This window comes from Adiantum capillus-veneris, chromosome 26, assembly GCF_014529385.1.
Source record: "Adiantum capillus-veneris isolate H3 chromosome 26, ASM1452938v2, whole genome shotgun sequence".
NCBI lineage: Eukaryota > Viridiplantae > Streptophyta > Polypodiopsida > Polypodiales > Pteridaceae > Adiantum > Adiantum capillus-veneris.
The window spans coordinates 141,756,808-141,779,838 of record NC_140956.1 but is presented as its reverse complement, the minus strand read 5'-3'; positions in this window follow the sequence as shown (position 1 = coordinate 141,779,838).

Genomic DNA, 23,031 nt, shown 5'->3' with positions numbered 1-23,031 from the left:
TCTTTTTCGTCTTTATCACTTCAAATTTCATCAGAGGGAAAGGCAGGCTGGGTTGCATCCACTCTTCATGGAGCACTTTTGTGTCTAAACCTTGAAGTCTAATGGAGATGAGGAGTCTCCTTTCCCATTCCATTTCCGCCTTGGCACTTTCCTCTGTTGACTTTTCTATTTGGTCCTGGAGCCTTTGTTCTTCTTCTTCAGAGATTCCTGAAGTCGAGGCCACTTCTTGAACTGGGGCTGGATCTTCAATTGTGGTTGCCTCTCCAGTTTCTGGTAACTCTATGGCTGCTCCCCCTGCTTCTTCTTGTGGTGGCTCTGTTTCTCTTCTTTGGTGCTCTTGTAGGTCTTGGAGCTGTTTGCGGAGGGCCTCATTTTCTGTCCTTAGTGTTTGGTTTTCTGATGTGAGCCTCTCCTCTGCAGCCAATGATCCCTCCGCCATGTGCAATCTTTGCACTTGCTCTAACCTTAGCTCTCTTTGCAAACTTCTGATTTGATCTTCCAGAGCTGGTACAAGGGCTCCCTCTTGTTCTGTTCCTGCTCTGCTAGCTCTAGGGGTGGTCCTAAGTCTCGTGATTGTCCTTTCTTGAAGTTCGACTCTTTCCCTTAGCTCAATGAGCTCATCCTTGGCTGCCTCCCGCTCATCTTCTATTCTCTCCTTTACTTCCTGTGAACTTGTTACCTCTCTTGAAGCTTCGGCTAGTTGGAGTATCAAGCCGTCTCTCTCGTTTTCTGCGTCGTAGAGTGATGCTTTATGACTTTCAGATTCAGTCATAGCATTCTTTAACTTCTTCTGCAACTCTGCTTCCTTTTGTTTTGCTGTCTCAATTGCTACTTCCTTTGCTCTGGATCTTTCTTTAATCTTGCTGAGCAGTTCATGTATCATGTGCATGTCTTTTTCATCTTCATCTGTCAACTTGACAGCTCTTTCTGCCACCACCTCCAATGGCTTCGGCTCTTCTAGTATGTTCTGTTCGTCCATTTTCTCTTCACTCTCCATTGTACCTTTTGTCTTTTCCTTCGTCCCTTTCCGATCATCTTGTTTTCGTAGGGATATCCCATAAACTGCCTCCAGGGCCTCTTCTTCACTGTATCCGATCGCTACCAGATCCTCATAATCATCTTTCTTTTGCTGAACTGGATCTATCTCCTTTCCCTTGGTCCCGGCCTCCGGCTTTTCCATAACTTCTGTTTCTATTTCTATTGTGGTCTCCTCCACAATAATTACCGTCTTCTTCGGGCTTGGTACATCAGTAAAGGAGGGCTGATTGTCCTCAGTCATCTTGGCTTTCCCTTTGTTTGCTTGCCCGTCTTTCTTTCGAAGTTCAGTAGACTCATCTACTTCCTTCTTCTCCTTGTCGTCCTTTTTCAGCTCAGCTTTTAAAAGCTGTACTTCCTCTTTAGTATAAGGCTCGACAGGTTGCTGCTCCAGTATGGCCTCCGACTCCTCATAAGCTCTAATATATTGATCATATTGATCAACATGTGGCCTGGCTGAGCTGGTTCCGACTTTAGTGGGGTCTGGCACCCACATTTCTTCAAAGTCCCCCTTTAGAGCTCTTTCCGCTCTAAACTGCTCCACCAGCCTTTCCATTCTTGCGGCTTTTTGACTTTTGGTTTGCTTGGGATCAGCCTTCTTCTTCGCTTTCTTCTTGAGCGGCTCGTCCACAGCCTCTTCAGGTTCTGAAACTATTTCTAGTTTTCGGCGTGCTCTTGTGGACGCCCTCTTGGATACCTCTTGCTGTTCTTTCTCTTCATCGGCTTCTCTAAGCCACTCATTCTGGGAGGGAACCCGTGGCCCTTGATCCCTAGCTCCAATAGCTTCATAAGCTATTCTTGTTAGGATTTCTCCTCCTCCTATGTACTTTGGCTTCTGGTTGTGCATGGCGATTACTTGCTCGTGGATGTATTGAGCATAATTCACCTCTTTTGGCATGTTGCTCTTCAGTGCCCATGTGATGGTTGTCGCAATGGCATGGGGTGGTGTAGTATACTTCTGCGGTCTTTTACTGCACACATGGAAAAACTGGTTGTATAATCGGCAAAGGGTTGCCGCTCGTTGATCTGCCATATCTCCGTAGGTTGTATTTTGTTTCTTTGATCCATAGACCTCTATGGCCTCCCTTCTTTCTCTGACAGAACTCCCTTTGTTGTGCAGCTTCAATGCATCTGCAATGAGCTGTGGAGTGATCTGTACTTCAACTGTTTCTCCATCCATGGCTGTCAACGTGGCTTTCCCATCCTTCTGAATGGATGTTGCCAATTCATACACTCTTCTTGTGTCTACACCTGATGGTCTCGAGGTGAAGAACCTGTGTAAGTCAGCCTTTTCCAGGTATCTGCTGATGTTCTCTGATCTGCTATAATCCACTAATTCTCGTGGGATCATAGGTACATCGACCGATTGCCCTTGAGGATATCTGAAAGTCCCCTGGTAGATCTTTATTCCCTCTTTTTCTAGTACTGCTTCCTCCACCGTTGCCGATGTCTTAGCGGAATCCATGGATCCTGTAACTCCAATTACAGAAGTTAGTGTCTTTTTAGTACTGAAAGCCGAAATGAAGCTTTTAACTATTCAAATGACTTGAAAATTGAAACATGAGCTATTCAGGGCCTAAGGATGCAATGTAGGTGAAAAAATATGCAAACTGAGCTCAAAAACATGCTTGAGACATCATACGCGTATGATGTTTTTTGTGTCAGAATGACTTCATATTGGTTGTGCTTGTAGCTGATAGTGTATACATGAGTGTCATATGCTTGGATTTGAGTTTGGATCCCATTTGGTCAAGTTTTGGCCAGTTCAGTCCAGTTCAGGCTCTTGGCAAAATTTTGAAAGGGAGATGGATTTTATGATCCAAATTGGATAAAACTTGGTGGTTCACCTTCAAATGGCATGTAGATCACTTCTGTTTGGTGGTTGAAGCCCTAAGGTGCCAAAATCACATAGTGAGACATCATACGCGTATGATGTCTTTTGGTGCATTTTTGGACCAATTTTCTCTATAAGCTTGGTTTTGGCTTTAGATAGGCTTATTCAGTGGATTTATCAAGTTTGGATAGAATTTGGACTAAAAATGGCTCTGGAGACATCATACGCGTATGATGTCTTTTTTGTCAATTTTTCATGGGATTGGTTCTGTGGACTCTCCATGTGCTAGTGAAGGACTGTTTATACTCAAATCTTGGTTTGGACTTGAATATGTTGGATTTGGGACAAAAATAGGCTTTGTATGAAGGATTTTCTCTTAATTGGGCTAATGGGGTGATCCACCTGACCAAATGGTTCCAAACTTCATATGTAGCATGTATTAGATATATATAATGGATGTATGATGACAAATGAGCATTTTTTGCTCTGTAAGTGCAAATAGACATCATACGCGTATGATGTCTTTTGTGTCAAAATGGTGCTTTTTGGTTCCAGATAGCTTGTAGATGTGTTAATCAACAATCCTACAAAGTTTCAATGAGTTTGGAGTTATTTTGACAAAATTAGGACCAAAAATCAATTTTTGGCCTACTTTGCGTCTTTTTGGCTTTCCTTGGGTTTTCTAACTCCAATTCTCATGATACTTGGTTCATAGGATGTGATTAACATGTGGAATGAGGCTATGCACTCAAATGTTGAAATGGATGTGAAAATCATGCTGTGAGACATCATACGCGTATGATGTCTTTTCTTGAAATGTTGGTCTTTTTGTGCAAAGAATGCTTTGTGCTAGTGCCCTAAGCCCTGCTAACTAGTTTTCAACTTAAAAAGTCATCAGTTTAGCTAAAAAGCCCCCTTATAGGCATTTCAGTCTCCGAAGTCGTTTATTTGCCTTGGAGTTGAATTTCTTCAACTTTTCTTCTCGAGAGTTGCATTTCCAGCTCATTGGATATGTTGTGAAGCCACCTATTTGGTTGAACTTGACTTTGGCTCCCCGTTCTCTATCTTAATCCATTTGGTTGCCCGAAAGCGTCTTTTTCACCATCGGTAAGTGAATCAGCTTTCTTTTGGGTTTTGCTTGCAAACATAAGTCATCCATGTATATTTGAAGCTGCTTGTGAAGTTTCATGTCATTTGGTCGTCAATTTTAGCCGTTATGCCAAAATGACGCTTTGTGTGTCCGCAGCCGAATCGGTTGTTCCGACCTACTTTTGGTGATCCAAACCCGGAGATACTCCATGGTTGCATTGACCTCGATGTTGTTAAGCTTCCTGAGAAGTTTTGTGTCGTTCCGACAACTTTTTTCTGTTTGCCTCTTGCAGGCTCTGTTGACCTAGGGTTTTTTCAGTCGTTCTTTCTCGAGCTTTGAGTGCTAGAAACTCATCTCCTATACTAGGGTAACCCACCTCTAAGTTCTTGCAAGGTTTGGTTAGGCGGTTGTGCCCCTACCTAGCGTTCTTCCCCATTCCCCGTCTGCTCTTGTTTCTTGGTTTTGGTGAGTTTTCGCGACAAAAGTTAACAATAAGCATCAAAAGCTTATGGCAACGAGTCTACCTCTCATGTCTGGTGTCCTCTGAGCTCTCGTAGCAGTCGTAGAAGGCGGTAGAAGGTCGGATGCTCCTGTGTACTCTTTGCTCTCTCCAAGAAGGTAATAGTGGAAATGAGCTTGAAAGTGATGTGAAAAATACTTAACTTCGGGCTTCCCGGATCACTTGTTACCAAATTTGACATGTGCTCCTATCTCGTCGTGAAATGTACTTTAGGATTTGAAATTTCTCAATTTGGACTCCGTTTGACCTGTTTCTTAGAAATCTGTCCACTTTGCCAAAATTCTGTCATTTCGGGCTTTCCGCAACTTTTTCAGAATTGTACCCAATTTTTATCCTGGGTTGCCCTTGTCATTAGGACCATCACCGTCTATTCTTTTCTTTTTTCCGATCTCATTTCACCTGCTTTTTTATTTTTCTTTTATTTTTATTAAGAAAATCATAAAAAATAAAGGAAAATAGCAATTTGAAGCCAAAAAATTCCAAACATACACGATAAATAGCTGGTAACCCTGTGTATATGAATATACACTTCTTTGTGATTTCTGGACTTGGATTACCACTTTTTTCCACTTTTTAGCTCCAAAAACACTCTTATTTAGTGATATTTACACATCTAGAGACCCAAATTCATCATTTGATCTCTTCTTGTTGCAAAACAAGGTATATAAGGGCCTAAATATTATCAATATCCGCAATCAAACATAAAAAATTGCAAAATCATGTAAGACACTGCCCTTGTAATATAATTTTTGTTTTTCTTTGTTTTTCCTGCTTGTAGCTGCTTTGTAGCTCCTGTATACCTCCCCCCCTCCTAGTCTGAGTCCTCCCGGACGACTATGAAGTGTATGTGGGTGAAGCATTGTAATTGTTTTGGTCATAAGTTCCCAATGCAATTGTAGAGCGATGATACAACAGTCTTTCCAATAAAGCTGCTCTTTGTTTGATTGATGGATTGGTGGTCGGGTTTTGGGTTGGTTTTGGCAATTTGGTAGTAGAATCAGTAGATGGATTCTTCGTTACCTTGTTGTCTTTTTTCACAATCCAAATCTGCTTCCGCTTTGCTTGTGCTTGCCACAAACTCTTTGCGACCCAAACCTGCTTTGTTCTGTGTGTTGATTTCCTCGCTTGAAATACCTAGGAGTTTCCGTGGATTGTACTGAAGGGAGTTCCTGTTTACAAATCTTTGGGATCCAAATTTGCTTGCTGTAGCTTTGTGCCGTCATGAACTTCTTTGGAATCCAGATCTGTTTCACTGTCCTTGATTGTCGGGGATCACTCTGTTGTCTGGTATTGAAGACTCTGTTTGTGTTTTCTGGCACAACCTTTTTTGGTCTCCATACCAACGTTGACTCCGTTTTATCCCAAGGTTGAGCTGTTATATTATTGCTTGTCTTCCTTATCCAATGTTGAGAGTTCCTCGTCGACGAGCAATCCAGTTGTGTAGAAACTTTTGGTTGCCATTGCTTCTTCTTTTTCTCTGTTTGTTGTTTGCCCTTGTCCGTGGATTCTTCCTTTGGAGTTGGCTCTGCTCCTTTGGTGAACTTAACTGATTGACTTTCACCTTCGTATTTGATAAGCACTGATTTAGAACTCCAGTCAATCATTGCATTGTATTGCTTCTGCCATGGTTGTCCTAGCAATAATGGATGTTGTGTAGCTTGGTCTTCAACCACGTAAAACATATGAGGATAAACATAATGGTTAATCTGTATATGTAAAACTGTGCATCCGACAGTTTTGATTGAATTCTCAGAGTAACTTTTTAACTCTTGCTTGGCAGTTTGTAATTTCGTGTCATTTGTCAATTGTCTATACAAACTGAGTGAAAGTAGGTTAGCTTGAGCTCCTGAATCCAATAGTGCTCTGGCTTTAATTTGGTTGGTCCCTACTTTGCATTCAATGATGTGTTCTTCTTTGTCATTCCCCATTTCTGTTATACTAACTGCGTTTATTCGTATTGCTCCTTCATTGCGCTGTTTCTGACGCAGTAGTCTTCTTTTCTCCATTCTTTCCTTCGCCTCGGCTTGCGCTTCCTCCTCAATCTTTTTCTTTTTCTGGACACGCAGCTTTTCTTGATGTATTTTGAGAAGCATGTCTTGTGTTAGCGGCAACAGATACTTTTTCACTCTACATCCACTAATCCAATTGGGCATTTCTTCTCCGTCTAATGTAGCAAGCTTGACGGCTCCACTTGGTGATAGATCTTTAATCACCAGAGGTCCCATCCCTCGCTTTTTAAGCTTCTTAGCATGCTGTTTCAGAGTGTAAACTAGGACATAGTCCCCAACTTTAAACTCTTTAGTCCGCACATGCTTATCAAAAAATTCCTTTTGTCGCCTTTTTTGAGCGTAGATGGAAGCTACTGCTTTTAGGCGAAGCTCATCTAGCTTTTCCAGGTCATCTAATCTATCAGAGAGCTCGTGCCCTGTCCACTCTAGATCCTTAGCCACCCTTAAGGTTGAAATCAAGAATTCTATTGGTAAGATAGCATTTAGCCCAAAAACCATGTTATATGGGGTCGTTCCTATTGATGTTTTATATGCTACCCTATATGCCCATAATGTTGAATGCAACTTCTGGTCCCAGTCAGTTCTCGACTCAGATACAATCTTCGTAAGGACCGTGCATATGGTTTTGTTTGTTGCTTCAGCTTGTCCGTTTGCTTGTGGATGATACGGGGCTGATTTCCTATGGATTACCATGAATTCATCTAGAAGGATCTTTATCACTTCATTTATAAAATGTGTGCCTCGATCACTCACAATTTCTATTGGCAATCCATATCGTACAAAGACGTATTCATATAGAAATTGTGCCGTGGTCCTGGCATCTGCTTTTTGAGTTGCCTTTGCTTCGACCCACTTTGTTAGATAGTCTGTAGCCACAATGATGTATTGTGCATGAGTCTTATATGCAGGAGGTGAAATGGGTCCGACATAATCAATCCCCCATTTTGCAAAAGCTCTTGCCCCCATCATTGGTCTAAGCGGCATATCATCTCTTTTAAGTGGTACTTTGGTCCGCTGACAGTCATCACACCGTTTAACGTATTCCTCAGCGTCCATATGTAATGTTGGCCACCATATTCCTGCGGCTAAGACAAGTTTTGCTGTCTTATCACCTGAGAAATGGCCTCCACCTACTCCTCCATGAGCTTGCTCCAGGATTATCACATACTCAGACTCTGATGCGCAAATCCTAAGCTGGTTGTCTTTACCTCTCTTATAGAGTTGATCTCCTATTAAAGCGTAATCTCTAGCTTCTGTCTCTACAGATTTCTGACGAGCTTTTGACGTTCCTTCTGGGAAAGTTCTATTTGTGAGATATTCAACAATATACTGACTCCATTCTGGAGCGATCATTATCTGATATAATGTCGAATACTCGGCTGGCGGTTTTGATGAACATACAATACATACAGTGACATATTCATGTACGTTTTCTTTCATTCCTGGCCAATAGACTCCCAATTGTAACAAATTCCTATATGTGTTCCTTCTTGAACAATGAAATGCACATTCCTGAACATGTGCTTCGCGCAGATATATATTATATTCCTCAGGATTGATGCATAGTCGTAAAACATGATCATTTCCCAATTGATACAACCTTCCTGCAACCAATTGAAGATTCTTGGATTGCTGAATAGCAATATGTTTCAGGTTGTATTCTCTTCTATCAAACTCTCCTCCATAGGTTAATAGGTTAACGACATTTTGAGACCACTTAGGTATCATTTCTATGTTGAACAAGTACGCGTCTGGCATGTCGTCATCTACTCCTATAGGGTCTTCTCCATTCGTCAATCGCGAAAGATGATCAGCTCTAAGATGTGTTTTTCCTTTCTTTACTACTACCGTGAAGTCGAATTCCAGTAAGATAATGAACCATCTCACTATTCTCCCGGTATTGCATGGTTTATTCACTAGGTAGAGCAAGGCTTGGTGATCCGTAAAAAACACAAACTTGTTGGCTAGAAGATAATGCCGAAATTTCTTCACAGCATAGATCATTCCTAATCCTTCTCGCTCTGTTGTGGTGTAATTCTTCTCTGCATTGTTGAGCTGTCGACTGGCGTAACAGATAGGAAAATCCATGTTTCCTTCTTCTGGCTGAGCCAGAATGCATCCTATTGCATATGCCGAAGCATCTATGTGCACATGGAATATCTTCTCCCAATCTGGTGATTTCAAGACTGGAGCAGTAATGAGTGCCTCTTTCAATTTCTTGAACGATTCCTCACACTCCTCTGTCCATTCAAAGTTCACTATTAGCCTGTAAAGTGGTTGGCCTATTATAGCGTACATGTAAATGAATCGTCTATAATATCCACAATGTCCCATAAAGCTCTGTACTTGTTTCGCATTGGTTGGTCTAGGCATATCCACTATAACTTTTATCTTCTCTAAATCCGTGGATATTCCGTTTTGTGAGACAATATGTCCCAGAATTCTGCCCTGTCGGACCATAAACACACATTTCTCAGGATTGAGACAAATGCGATATGTCCTACATTTCTCAAATACTTTTCTTAGGTGTTCTAGATGCTCATCTCTCAGTAGAGAATGTACACATAAGTCATCCATGTATATTTCGAGAAACAACCTTAAGTATTCTTTGAAAGCATGCGTCATCAGCCTCTGGAAGGTTGCGAGAGCATTGGTTAGACCAAAAGGCATAACCCGATAATCATAAATTCCCCACTCCGTTGCAAAAGCTGTTTTATGTTGATCTTCCAGTGCTATGGCTAGCTGGTTATATCCTGAAAAACCATCAAGAAAGGAGTATGCTGTTTTCCCTGATACACGCTCTAGAACATGATCAGTTATCGGCAAGGGATAATTGTCCCTGATTGTTGCAGCATTCACTTTCTTTAAGTTGACACACACTCGGAGTTTTCCGTTCTTCTTAGGTACTACCACAATCGAAGATACCCAATCAGTGTGTTCAATCTCGTATATGAATTCAGCTTCCATTAGCTTATCTATCTCCTCCTTGATTCGCTTAGCAAAAGTATCATTATATGTGTATGGTCTCTGTCTGCTAGGCTTTGCGTCTTGTTTCAGTGGGATTGAGTGTTGGCATATCGATGGGTCAACTCCCTTTAAGTCCTTATAAGACCATGCAAACACATCCCTGTACTCTCTGAGAAGACTCAAAAGTCTCTCTTCCTCGCTTGGAGACAAATCTGTGGCTATGTACACCGGTCTAGGCGTCTCACCTGGAGCTGCTAAATCAACTTTTTTTGCATCCTCCGGTCCGTCATAAGATTCGTTCTCCTTCCTCTCTCGAATAGGTGGGGTTAATATCACCTTCCTATCCTCTATTGTGAATTTCCTATAGTGAGAGGGAACATCCATGTTTTCCTTGATTTTGACGTTTTCGTCCTCTCCACTCTCAATTTCTGTTGTCCAAACTTCCTTCAGAGTTTTCTTGAGCTCTCTGTACTTGTTTCTACGTTCTAACTTGGACTCCGTGTATTCTCTGTTGCGCTTGTTCTTTTCTGATTTTTCTGTTTCAGTTTTCGTTCCATTCTTTTGAACTTGATTTCTTGAGCCTCTTTTGTCTTTTCGTAAGCTCTTTTGATCACTGCCTCTCATTCTTCCAGAAATCTTATCCTTAACACAATCTTCAGCCTTTACTAGCATTAGGAATTGATTTTTTCCTCTTATTCTAGGCATCGGATTGGTTCTAACCCCTTTTGTTTTTTTCTTTGCTCTATAGTGTTTCTGGCGTTGTTTAGTTTGGTTCGGAAAATCATAAAATCGGACATCCGTTATAGTTTCTTCGTTTCCGCTTGAATTGTCCGTTGACTCATTGCCTGCTTCATTTCCCCACTCTGGATGATTGGGAATGTCGTGAAACACCTCTTCTTCATCTTCTTTTTCGAGTGTATCGTTCTTTTCAGTTTCTTTTTCGAGTACAGTTCTCAACATGAAATACGGAACCACGTCGTACCTGTCCTTATCGCAAAATTTCGTTGTGGGACCATCCGGAATTGCACAAACATCTAGGGTTGCTAGAATGTGTTTCCATTCTAATGGTTCAAACGTGTCCTCTGGAAAGGGTTCTCTTACATAAGTTTCGTCTTCGATAGCCCTTTCTAAAACACATTCTTCTCGTTTCAGACTTCCACATTTCGAAGCTCCACACATCCATAACTCCTTGGGTTTACCTAACCAAGCTGGAAATTCGGATCCCGCCAAAGTAGCTGAATCAAACTCCTCTACCGGTGTGCGGTTCACATCTTTGTAGCTATGGTCTTTCAGGTTCACAGGTGTAGTGGTTTCCATATTTCTCAAGTATATGTGATCGTAGCCCCAATCTTGGACCATTTTCAACTGTCTCATGAATGGTCTTCCCAATATGATATCATAGTTATTCTCCTTGGCAAAATCGACAATAGCAAAAGTATGTTCGTATTCAATGCCGCAAGAAGTCACTACAACTTTCTCTAATAACCCTATAGGTTTCTCCATGTGTCCATCTGCTAAGTGGAGTTTCAACCTAGTCTTCCTTATTGCTGGTTTCCCCCATTTTTTCCAGATTTCTTTTGTAGGAATGGCTACCCCTGCTCCGCTGTCTAGTATTGCCATCGTCTTCACTCCTTGGAATTCAACTGGTAAGGTTGTATTCCCCTCTTCACCTTCGCAATACTCTCCGACCTTGTTTAAGGGTACAGGCTTAGCGTTCTTTTGTGGTTTTCTCACTTGCAATCTCGATGTTGGATCTTTTATCCCGAATTTCTCCAAGCATTTTCCTACAGTGGTCCACATATGTGGTCTTAGCCTCAAAAGCTCAGCTAGAGTGATAGTGCATGTCACTGGTGTTGACAAAATCTCTATCAATCCTTGAGAGTCCATGACTTTTTTTGATGAGATTTTTCGTGAGGGAAGTGCTCTAATCTCGGATTTTGCTTCATACTCTCCGAAGTATGAAGGTAAGGTTTTCAGTGAATGAGGTTTGCTCTCCATTGTTCTAACAGAGCCCCCATCTCCCCAGTAAGATTGCAGATCCAAGTCCACTTGAGATCCTGCCTCAAATTCCACTATGGGAGGATTCCTGATGTCCTTTTCCCAATTTGTCTGATTAGCTTGGCAACTTAGCTCGTTTGCAAAGTTTGCCTCTCTCACTTGTTTCCAAAATTCATTGTAATCCTCATCTTTTTCGTAAATCCTCTGTATGACTAGATGAAAACTCTCTATCTCCTGATCGGTTGTGTTCAATACTATGCGGTCATCCTTTTGTGTATTTTCAGGCTTTTGTGCACTGGGAGTCTTTTCAGCTACCCGTGAAACGATAGTCTCTTGCTGAATTGGGTTTTCCTTCCCACAATTCATTGTTTCTTTTGGTGGTTCTAATAAGGCTTGTGCAGTCTCGATCATTCTCTGGCACATTTCAAGTCTCTGCTTTTTCAATTTCGCGTTTGGGTATGTCATCCACCTCTGTTCTTGTGTTTGGTTGTTCTTTAACCTAGCTTCGTAAGCTCTCATCAGTGCGTCCAATGGTTCGTGTACTTTGTCGACTAGCACTGATCCCCCTGAGCTTAAGCTCGTTGTTTCGTTGATACTCTTTTGTTTTTTTTCTTTCCGGGCTCATCTCTCGTTTCCCGTTTTGACTCTCAAGTTTTTCTAATCTAGCTTTATTTTGCTTTAGTTCCTCAGCTAGAATAGCGTCCTTCACGTTCTTTTCTCAACTTCATGCGTGCTTTCTAGCTTTCCATGTGTTTTTCTGACTCCGCGGTCCTGACTAACCACTTCAGTCGCTAACTTTCCATTCTCAGGTTCTCTAGTGGTTTTCTTAGCTTGAGCTCTAGTAACAACTTGCGTTGGTATCAGAGTTTCATTTTCAGACCCACTGCTGGTAGGAATAGTTTCTAACATATTCAATGTCGTCTTTTGCACTTTGTTTGGATTCTTTGAACAATCCTCAATGAAGTGAGTAACCCCACACTCAGTGCAATAAGCGTTTATTCTAATGATTTCCGTATGTGGGCAAACATTCATCAGATGGTCACCTCCACACTTGTAACAGGGGTCCTAGTGCTGGTCTTGGTCCTACCCGATTCGTCCTTTGTGGATAGGATGGTCCTGTCCTGCTAACCCTCCATGAGCTATGAACATCAATGTTCTTGCGTCCAAATTGTATCTCTCTTCATCAAAAGCACTTGTAATTGTTGGTATTCCAACATTCCCCATCATGCCCCATGGTTCTGGTTGTTTTGGTTCTTCTGGTGGGTAATACACTGTCGGAGACATGTGCACCCGATTCTTCGTAATAGGCTTGAACAGGCACTAAGGCTTGTTCTTCCTGATTCTCTAAGGTTGGTGCATATCTAATGCCCACTGGTCTTGCTCCTGGTAAAGGTGGTTGTTGTCCCAATACGGTTGCGGTCTTTCTATCCCCACAGGTCCCGGTACATTTCCCGTTGGGTATCGAGGTACTGGATGTATCTGAGGTGGTGCTAATTGAGCAGGAGGTGCATACTGGCGCTCCCTTACATACCCTTTGTTGTAATAACACTCCTCTGTTGGATGATTTGTCCATTTTTGTTCAATAGCACACCATTTCAGTGGTTTTGGCAATGGTTTTTGGTATGGTGCCATCCTTTTTAGAGCATCTTCTATCATTTGCTCTACATTTGGCATGGTTGTTGTTTGAACATTCTTTTTAGTGATAGTCTCGCTCGCTACGGAGGAGGAGCTATTGGATGCAAAATCTGTATCCGCTGACACCTCTCCATAAACCGTACAGTTATCCACTAAGTACAATGCCTCTCTCGTTACTTGCTCGAAACTTGTACAAGCTTTCAAGTGCAAGTCCTTCTTGAGAGTGTCGTTCCTCAGTCTCTCAATAAAGAGAACAGATAGTCTGTCATCTTGTGGTCGTTCACGTACTGGACATATCTCAATGTATTGTTTGAAGCGAAGTGAAGCTTCCTTCACCTTTTCGTATTCTCTCTGTTTAAAAGCATATATTTGTGAGACCGTATTGTGCTTAATCCCTCGTTTTGAGAATTCCTCAGCAAACTCTCTTAGCAAATGGTCAATGTCATGGAATCCCCCTATGTTCATTGGTTGAAACCATGTCAATGCAGTACCTTCTAGAGTAAGACCAAATCCCTCGTATTGTGTATGGAAATCTGTTATCTGCTCAGCTCTTAAGACTTGCTTAAAGAGTGACACATGTGCATACGGATCTCCTGAACCACCATACTTCTTTGGCATACACTTGGCTACTTGAGATGGTCTCATACGTCTATGATCTGCTACCAATCTCATTGCTCCTGTGTCTCGGCTAAAGCTTTCTCTAGCATCATGGACTTCATGGGTTACCCTTGTCGGTTCCTCTACCCTGAATCTACTAGTGGGAGGTAAATGTGATGGTTCCGCTTCAAACCTTGGACCTGGAGTGGTATAGGTGGGGATTGGAACTGCACTACCTCGAGTCGTCTCCATTGACTCTCTGGAATGTAATGATCCCATTGGTCCGAGCTTCGAGTCCCAAGGTTGACTGAAAGAGTCAGCAACCTGAGTTCTTTGTCCTCCTGTTGTCATTGAGTTTTGCACTCCAGTTGTTGGTGCTGGTCTATGTGAGCTAGAAGTAACATAATACTGATGTAGTGGTCCCCCAAAGTATGTATATCCTTCTAATTCTTTCTTGCCCATTGTTGAGTATTGCCTGCCATACTTATCGTAAGTGGCAATTTTCACTTCCGATCCCTCTGTGTAGGTAAAGACATAGAGTCTTTTTTTGTCTGTCAACTCTCCGGTGTAGGGTTCTTCACATCTATAATAGAGATCTTGCTCCCCATTATTATATTTGTATAGCCCCACATAGATGTTATCAGTGTTGATCCTTGTAGTTTCATTCTCTCTTCTTAACCTCGCATTAGGGAAGTTCATTATTGGTGCTTTCTCCTCGAGTTCTTCATCTATTTTGGCTTTGGTGCCCATCAATCCCCACTTGTCCACAATGTTAGGGTTTAGGACTACCAAGTACATGGTACCCTCGTCATCTAGATATTTATCTCCGCTATAGCTCACAGGCACTAAGTCCTTGAACTCACTAGGTCTATCTTCTATCTTTACACAATAGCGGTCCATTCCGTCTTTGTAGATCTTTGCACCTTGCTCATTGTCGTACTGATATTTTATGAACAATAGCTTCATTGTGGCGGAAGGGTTTGATGATCCTGCTGCCATATTTTCTCTGTTGTTCCTGTTCGAGTGTTCGGTGAAAATCTCGTAAGACCTCTCCGAAGAAGTATCGGAAACACTTCCTTCAAAGATCGGCTCTAATGGTTGCACCCAACTTTGGTTTACACTTCCCTCGTTTGATATGACACTTGCTGGTTCCCCTTGTTTTGGTTGATTATTTTGGAGATTCCTGCCCGATCTCAAATTCATCAATTCCCCTAAAGGACTGTAACTTTTCTGTCTCGGCAATTTGTTTTCCCCAAGTTTTTGTGGTCAGAATTGATCCAAGCTGATTGATACTTGGTCAATTGTTTAATCTTGTCAGTTGGACATCTTCTGTTTCATCAAGTGAGAATTTTGTTACTGTTATGCTGAAAAAGACATTATACGCGTATGATATCTTTTTTCACAGAATTTGACTATTTTGGTTATGCTCACTCTCAGTGGCCCCTTTATGCTCTGTTCACTCACAAAATTCAGTTTGAACTCTGTTTGAGCAAGTTATGGCTAATTTAGGCTTTTCTTGGCAATTTTCCGCTTTTGACTTGTTTTTTGGGTCAATTGTGATCCAAATGGGATGAAACTTGAAATATAACCTCTAGACAGCTATTACAATGGATCTGTGTTAGCAAAGTATCAAAATATGTCCAAAATTAGGTCAAAGACATCATACGCGTATGATGTCTTTTTCATCAATTTGGGTCCAAACTTGATATTTATGCTTCCTACAGTGCCTGTAACAATCTTGTCAGGTCAGATATCAAAAATAAGCAGTGGATGTGCCAAAAGACATTATACGCGTATGATGTCTTTTGTCCCAGATTTTGACTATTTTTGGTTTTAAGCCTTCTCCAATGTTTATAATTGAGTTTCAAGTGTTTTTGTCAGGTTTGAATGTAAAAACAAGATTTGAATCCAAAATTTCCTATTCTTTGCGTTTCTTGGACTCCGACTTGTCTTTTTGGGTTTCTTTGAGTGTTAATGCTCTTGTTTTAAGTTGATCTTAGGGTAAAACCCCCCTTCTCAACACTCTGGCAATGTCAAATTTTCCATTTTAGTCTCTGTTTAGGTCCTAAGACATCATACGCGTATGATGTCTAAAGTTGCAGATTTCCAGTTTTTCAGCACAGAACTCTTCCAATAGCTCTTTTAAGTGCTCAGCAACAATCAATTACACATAAAATTTTTCTAAACTTTGTTTATTGCATATTTCACTACCAAAGCGACTTTTTCAGTGATCTAACATGCAATCAAACACATCAAGCAAATAGAACACCAATTGATAGCTCTGGATCAGGATCAAATCAGGCCCTACCTAAGCTACTTCTAATCATAAAATGGATTTTTTGCAATTGAAAATATAAAGAGATTTACTACCACACAAGGAGTAGCAAATGCTTTTTATGTCAACAACCACTTAAACACCATCAAAAACAATCTAATCTAAGCTAAACTAAAAATACTGTCAACACGGAAGACCCAGGAATACCCCACTTCCTAGTATCTCTCGAGACCTTCGGAGTCCACCACTCCTAGATCTTTTCTAACTAAAGTATACAAAGTAGTTTATACGACTCACCTCGTAGGATTAGTCTAAGGTCACCTACTTAGGGCTCTCGTCCCCGGCAGCGGCGCCAAATGTTAAGGCGGTTACGCCGCTAGCGGAAGCTAAATAGCGAGAACTCAACCAACAACAGAATTTGTCAGACGAAGACGGAGCTTGACCCGCAGGCGCATTGAAACAACTAGGTGGGTGTCAAATCACCTACTCGACCTTCTAATGACAATCACTACTAAGGAAATCAAATCTAAGTTCTAAAACACACAAGTGACTGAAATCCGTACTACGAACGAATGCTATATGAAACAGGATCTAGAATCATTGAATCGATCTCAAACTCAAGGGGAAGTCTATACACTAGGTAAGAACAACACCCTAAAGACTTGAACTGCAAAATCAACCTATAACCACTCCGTGCGGCAAATGTGTATGAAGACAGGCCGAAAAATACAGGTGACCGAAACTTGACCCCGATGGTACTAATGCGTAGCTCTACTCGTTGTGGTTCTATAGATATGCTGCACGCTCTATTCCGACACACGAGTTGGAAGAAAACTCACACCGAAGCTCGTAGGAACTTACCACACATAGAAGCCGATAGCGCGCACTCTTGGTATCTGTGCGTAGCTCTCACCGTTGCTAACACAATGGCGGTGTCACTTCTCCAATGGCGGCCCCGTAGCTCGCGTAGCAAGAAGATAAGACTCTCTCTCTCTCTCTCTCTCTCTCTCTCTCTCTCTCTCTCTCTCTCTCAGACACAGTCACGGCGCTTAAAAACTCCCTTTGATTAATAATTGAATCTCCCTTAGGTTACAAAACTTTGGCTTATATACCTCAGCCTTGGAGGTGAGAACATCTCTAATTATTTACATCAACAGGTGAAATTACTTCGGGATTACAAGCTGGAAACTCAATTGAGTCCCGTTACTTAATGAATGGCTCAAATCAAAATTAATGTCGGAAAGACATTTATTACAATCAATGGTCACAAAATGATGGGTGTGAGCAAAAATGTGGGTGTGATCCTCTGCTGGCTCAACAGTGTGTGTGTGTGCTCATAATGTGTGCTCTTAGACATCTTATGCCTGGCTGGCAGCTTATCCTATAAGCATGCAACCATCTGGCTGTATGATGCTCGCATCGCGAGAGGGAACACAAGTCACATCTTGATCGTCTACCGTGTATGGGTTGTGAATCCAGTAGAAGTTTTTGGTTCTTTCTAGTGGTGTGTGCCTTGATAGCAACCGAAAAATATGGGAAACAATCCATAATTAATATTGTCCTTGATAGAGTGATTGTGTGAGAGCGTACTTTATACCATCTGGGTAGCATGCCTTGCATACAAAAACGGAAGCCCGTGGCTACCGTGACAAAAAGTCAACACCCTAAGTGCCTTGCACCGATTAGACTAGTAGGGATTCGATGAGATGATATCCTGAATAATGTAGGTGCCCCAAACTTGGTTGCCAACTGTGCTTGTCGCCGAGGTAATCGGTGTACGAATTAGAAGCCTTATGTCATGTGAAATGGGCCAAGCATTTGACTTTTCATAATACTGTCCAAAGTAAATGCGAAACGTAAAGTTGTAGGACACGTGTATCATATACACCCTAATTCAGTGATCTTGCATGCATCTCAGAATGTTTTTGGCAGATCGTATAAGCCGAGATGATGTGACTGGTCGTACCAAAAATGATTGTGGCAGAAACCAATTGGGGCGTAACAGTACCCAATTCAAAAGAACGTACAATACACTGAAAATACATATTGAAGTATGAGAAAATGGTTAAGCATAACATGTTCAAAATCCATATGACTACTGTGCCGTGCACCAAAACTGGAGTTTATGTCAAATCACGAACGCATGCATCATGCTTAAGTTTTTCGACATGTGGGCACTGCATTTTTTGATGTGTTCCTAAGCAAATAAAGCATAATTTTTGACTTTTTGCATGTTGAAATTCGGATGGTGATAGGCGCTTCTTGACCACGTTGGTCGTGCCCCGATTTGTTCTGACAAGCGAATTATTGTGGACATGTTGGACCTCTTTGGTCATAACCGGTAAATTGGAAACCCCCTGGGTTGCTGGCAAGTGGAGAGCTGATTCTGGTAGCATTCTGTAAATTAGTTGTGTAAGATTTTCTACTTGTGTAACCAAGATTTGAACCCTGACAGCGAGCTTGCGAAATCGGGCATCAAAAGTTTTCAGTCCTGTCGAGTGACAAACTCCATATTCAACACGCTCTAAGGAGGGGTTGATAAATGAGGAGACAACAATGTGGGACAACAATGTGGGAAATCAAGATGTTTTTCTTGGTTTCATTGAACCTCCTACTGAACCATATATCAATCAAATGGATAGATGGATCCATGAGGGATGCCACTATGGAAAACATTAGTGTTCTTACGAAGATATCATCACTTTTGTTTCTGAGGAGGAAAGCTTTTCTCCAAGGGGGAGTAATGTCAGGCCTAAGGTAGGACTGTGCAGGCCAAGGGCTAGGATGTACATGTGGTACATGGGGCCTATATTTAGCACGCCAAGGGCCTTGTGCTAGTCTAGAGTCACTTACATTTTTAGTGACACTCTTGCACTTCCATTCACAAAACCTTTTCCCTTTCGCTAGCTAAAGGCAAAGGGTTTCATCAAAGGTTGCATGCTTATTCAAGAAGTCATGATTACCCTTTCCATAGCTAAGGAATAAAAGGGTTTCATAGAAGGCATGTTCGTTTTAGAAGCCATAATTACCCTTAATAATGAATTGATCATGCTGAGGCCATAAATGACAACCACATCCTCCTCAAAATTGTCTCTGACAGGACTTATGATGCTAAATACGCTTGGCAGTTAGCTCACTTGACATTGCCTCTTAAGATGCAGCTTGTAGTGGCTTGAGGAGGCTCCATTGGCAGCACAAGGAGGATCTCTTGGGCTGACGTTCTGAAATGCCGATTGCAAGCCATGGAGCTTCACAAGCAGCTAGGATGCTTGCCTTTTGATATGTTGCACGCTTGCAAGTGTTTTTAGATATTGTTTGCAATGCTAACTAACTCTGTTCTTTTTGAAACACTTTGAAAGGAAGCCTGCAGAGGCAGTGCCTTGTGGTAGTGAAGCTCTGGAGTCGAGGATCTTGAGTGGAAAAAAAGGTCCAATTTCTATTCCTAGCTAACGAAAGTGCCTTGAAATTGCCCCCAAGAAGAGGCAAGAAGAGGGTAGTAGTAGTTTAGCGGCCAATTTGAGGGAGCAGAATGCTACAAGAAGCTAGACATTGGTGACTATGGATTTTGTGCCCATTGTGTTGCTACCCAATGATACATTTTGAAAGGCAAAGGAGGCCATCTTTGGAGAGATTCGAACTCTTGAAAGGGAAAACCCCAAGTTATTTTGAGGCACACGCCTTGCCTATCGGCAAAAGTGAACCAAAGTCAAATACAGGCTATGGAAAGTGGTTGTATTAGCACCCAATTAGAAGCTTATACACGATAGAAATTCTCAAGGAAGCCATCAATTTGTTTCACGCCGGAACGTGAAGCCGAAAGCAAGTTCACAAGTTTGCTAGAGGACAGAGGCAAAGAAAAGCTTGACATGGATGGTAGGGAAAGTACTCATTTAGTTTCCTCGATAGCCATGAGGTGCAGGAGGCATTGTTATAAATGCGAGAAGATGCTTTGTTTAACTCGGGAACGCAAAGCCAAAGTCAAAAGCAAGAGCTCACAAGAGGAAAAAGGCAAAGGCAAGATGGAAAAATTAGATAACAATGATAGAGGAGATCGGCATGGCACATGTGGTGGCAGCCGCAATGGCCATGATGCGAGATTTCTAGTCAGCTAGCAGTTGTTGTAACTACCTTCAGCCAGTGAGAGGCTTGTGAGCGGCGGAGAGGGGCAAAAGAAGCTCTCTACAAATGATTTGGACCCATGTTTTGGAGCTCAAGTTATCAATGTTTCAACCCATGGGTCGGATTTCAAGGCACATGCATCTACCAAGGAGCCAACATGACATATGAAAAACACTATGGATGTGCATGCCAATGCATTGTTGTTGGACATATTATGGACATGATGTGTTTCAAAGATCATTATCTAGGAAAGTTTGGATATGATGTGTTCACAGTTCAGAAATGGGGATTGTTGAACATGGTTTGGTCTACAATCCACTTTCCTATGAGCCAAATGGTGCTCAAGGCTCACTCAAGGTGGCATTCTTCTAAGGTAGAAAGTTGGAGGTTGCATAATCAAGGAATATCCAATGGATCAATCCTCTCTTGGGGTGTCCATGGTAGCTTCTTCATCAACTTGGTCTTCCTACATATGTGCACTATGAGCTGTTGAGAGGGTGTTTAAGTTTTAGCATCTCAAGTGAATGGCCCAATGTGATCCCATTATTTATTTTGGAATAATTGGAGTAGGCTCACACCCTATGCTAAGATGTAAAGCGGCAGTTGAAGATCCTCTTCATCTATTCAAAGACTGTCAAGCCACGAGAGGTCTAGGAGGTAACATCTGCAAATGGGTACAAAAGATTCGGGAGCTCCACTTTTACAAGAATGGTATGATCCTTGGAGGAATGGCTTTCAAAAACCAAGCCATACTAGTTTACACACAGATAGTCAGATTCTGCTATCTCAAACAAGCTTGAAAAGCAAGAAACCTTCGAGTATTTGAAATAAACCTTGTTAGCCAAGTTTGAAGAGATCGTATAGAAAAGTAGGTAATGGATTCTCTCCATTGGAAAAAACAAGGACTTTGAGGAGTGAAAGAAAACACTCTTCGACACTAGATTCCTCAATAAAAGCTAAGTATGGTCTTCTTGAGACCAATCAATCCACATCTTGAAGTGAAACTGTGTAAGTAGATATGAAAAGGCAAAGGTCTTTCTTATGTATCACGTTGCATACAGCTCCGGATTCCTCCCTGTCTTTGTTTGGGCGCGTCCTTTCTCTTTTCTCACGGCTTGATGAGGGCCTGGAAGTTGGCCTCATTTATAGGCGGGCTAGGCCATCATGATTCAACGAAATGAGGCAAAGCGGCACTTGAGACGAGAGCAGAAAAAGGAAAGATTTAAGACCCCCGAGATTTTTGGGAAGAATAACTGGAATCATCGCAGATTCCCACTGCTCCAAAAGCCAATTCAAGAGCTCGAATGCAGGCAAGTGGGCAGGACTCCATTAGTGAAGCTTGTGTAGCCACTACGCTCGCTTCAAATGTTGCTCACTAAACGGTGAGTCGGAGTAGAGTGCTCGAAAAAAACCTAGGTTTAGTGTAATCCCACCTGCAAATTTTGAAATTTACCTCTAAATTTAAAACCTACAAAAATTTGTAAAAATCAGTGTAATTTGGTGTAAAAACCTTCCGATTTTGTCAATTCACCTCTGCTGTTTCACATATGTAGGTTTGCCAAGTTTTTGGAAAAAAGTTTATTTCGAGCACTACACCAAAGCTTCCTTTTTCAATTACAAAAAACAACACTCCGGCCCCTCGTGCTCCTACTGTCGTCGTCTTTGCTCCTACGTCTGTGCCACTGTTTCTTGCTTGGCCTGACTTCGTTGTCCAGTGCTCCCAACCAGAGTCACCTCCATCTCCTTGCCCACCACCTGATTCATCTTTCCCTACCCAAGATTCTGCTTATTAACCCTTTTTTAAAATGTGTCTGACATACTGGAAAACTCATAAAAAGGAGTTGTGCATGGTTCTGAAAACGATTTTCCCCAAACATTGAATCATGCGCAATTCCTTTCTATGGTTTTTCAAAGAGAAGATTGTAAAAATCTGAGCTATTTTTCAAACCTTGTAAACTATTTTGCTCAGATTGTAGGCAAATATTTCCGGTTTCTCTTGTTGCCAACTCTACATACTGGGTCTATGTCGCTTCCCGTTAATTAATTAGCTCCCCTGATTTCGCGGTGGCATTATCGGCAGAAGCAAAACTCCACCTTGCAACGGTTCCCACGCCCTGTCCTCGTTCCGAGCCTACCATGACTGCCCCCAGCCCACCATCGCTGTTAGACGCCCTGCGAGCAAAACGCTCCGAGCCATCGCTCGCCAGCCTTTGTATTGGCTCTGCACTCACCGCAGCCCTGTGACAGCACAGACAAGCCATCCTCCGGGCCCTGCGCACGTTACAAGCAATCGTTTTGGGTATGAGAGGCTGCAAGCATTGCATGAGTCGTCGCTACTTGTGTGTGTGTGTGTGGCGGGATGCACTGCTCTCCAGCCCAGCTCACTCATGCGTTGCTCCCCCTCGCGTGCCCAAGTCCACGTCCATGGCAAACACACCTAGCTGCCTGCCTCTGCCAGCAACCACACCTGACTCCCTCTCTCTCTATCTCTCTCTCCCCACGTCTGCGGCGATAGCGCAGCCCGCGATGTTAAAAATCTTCTTCTTCTTTTCCTCTCTCGCCTGCCAGATGGCCACCCGTCCCTTTTCATCTTTGATTAACAACTTCGCATCTTGCGACATTCCGACTATTGTGACGTGCTTGCAAGATTTGGGACACATACTCGGGTTTTGTTTTGCTTTGAGAAGATGCACAATTAAGAAAAGAGGGCTCAAAGAGCCATAGGCACCACCACACTTTTCCTCAACACTAACTAGGAGTCTCAAGCTTAAGACTTGGTGTGGTACTCAAACCCATACTCATTCTAGAGATTCGGGAAAATTAACCAAAGACAATTCCTTTCTATGCCTTTTTTAAATACTTGACTTTACTTTTTCCCAGTTAGAAATCTCAACTCCAATGCTAGTCTTGTAGTACTCACATATAGCTCTCCTCCATTGAGTGTTGAAATAA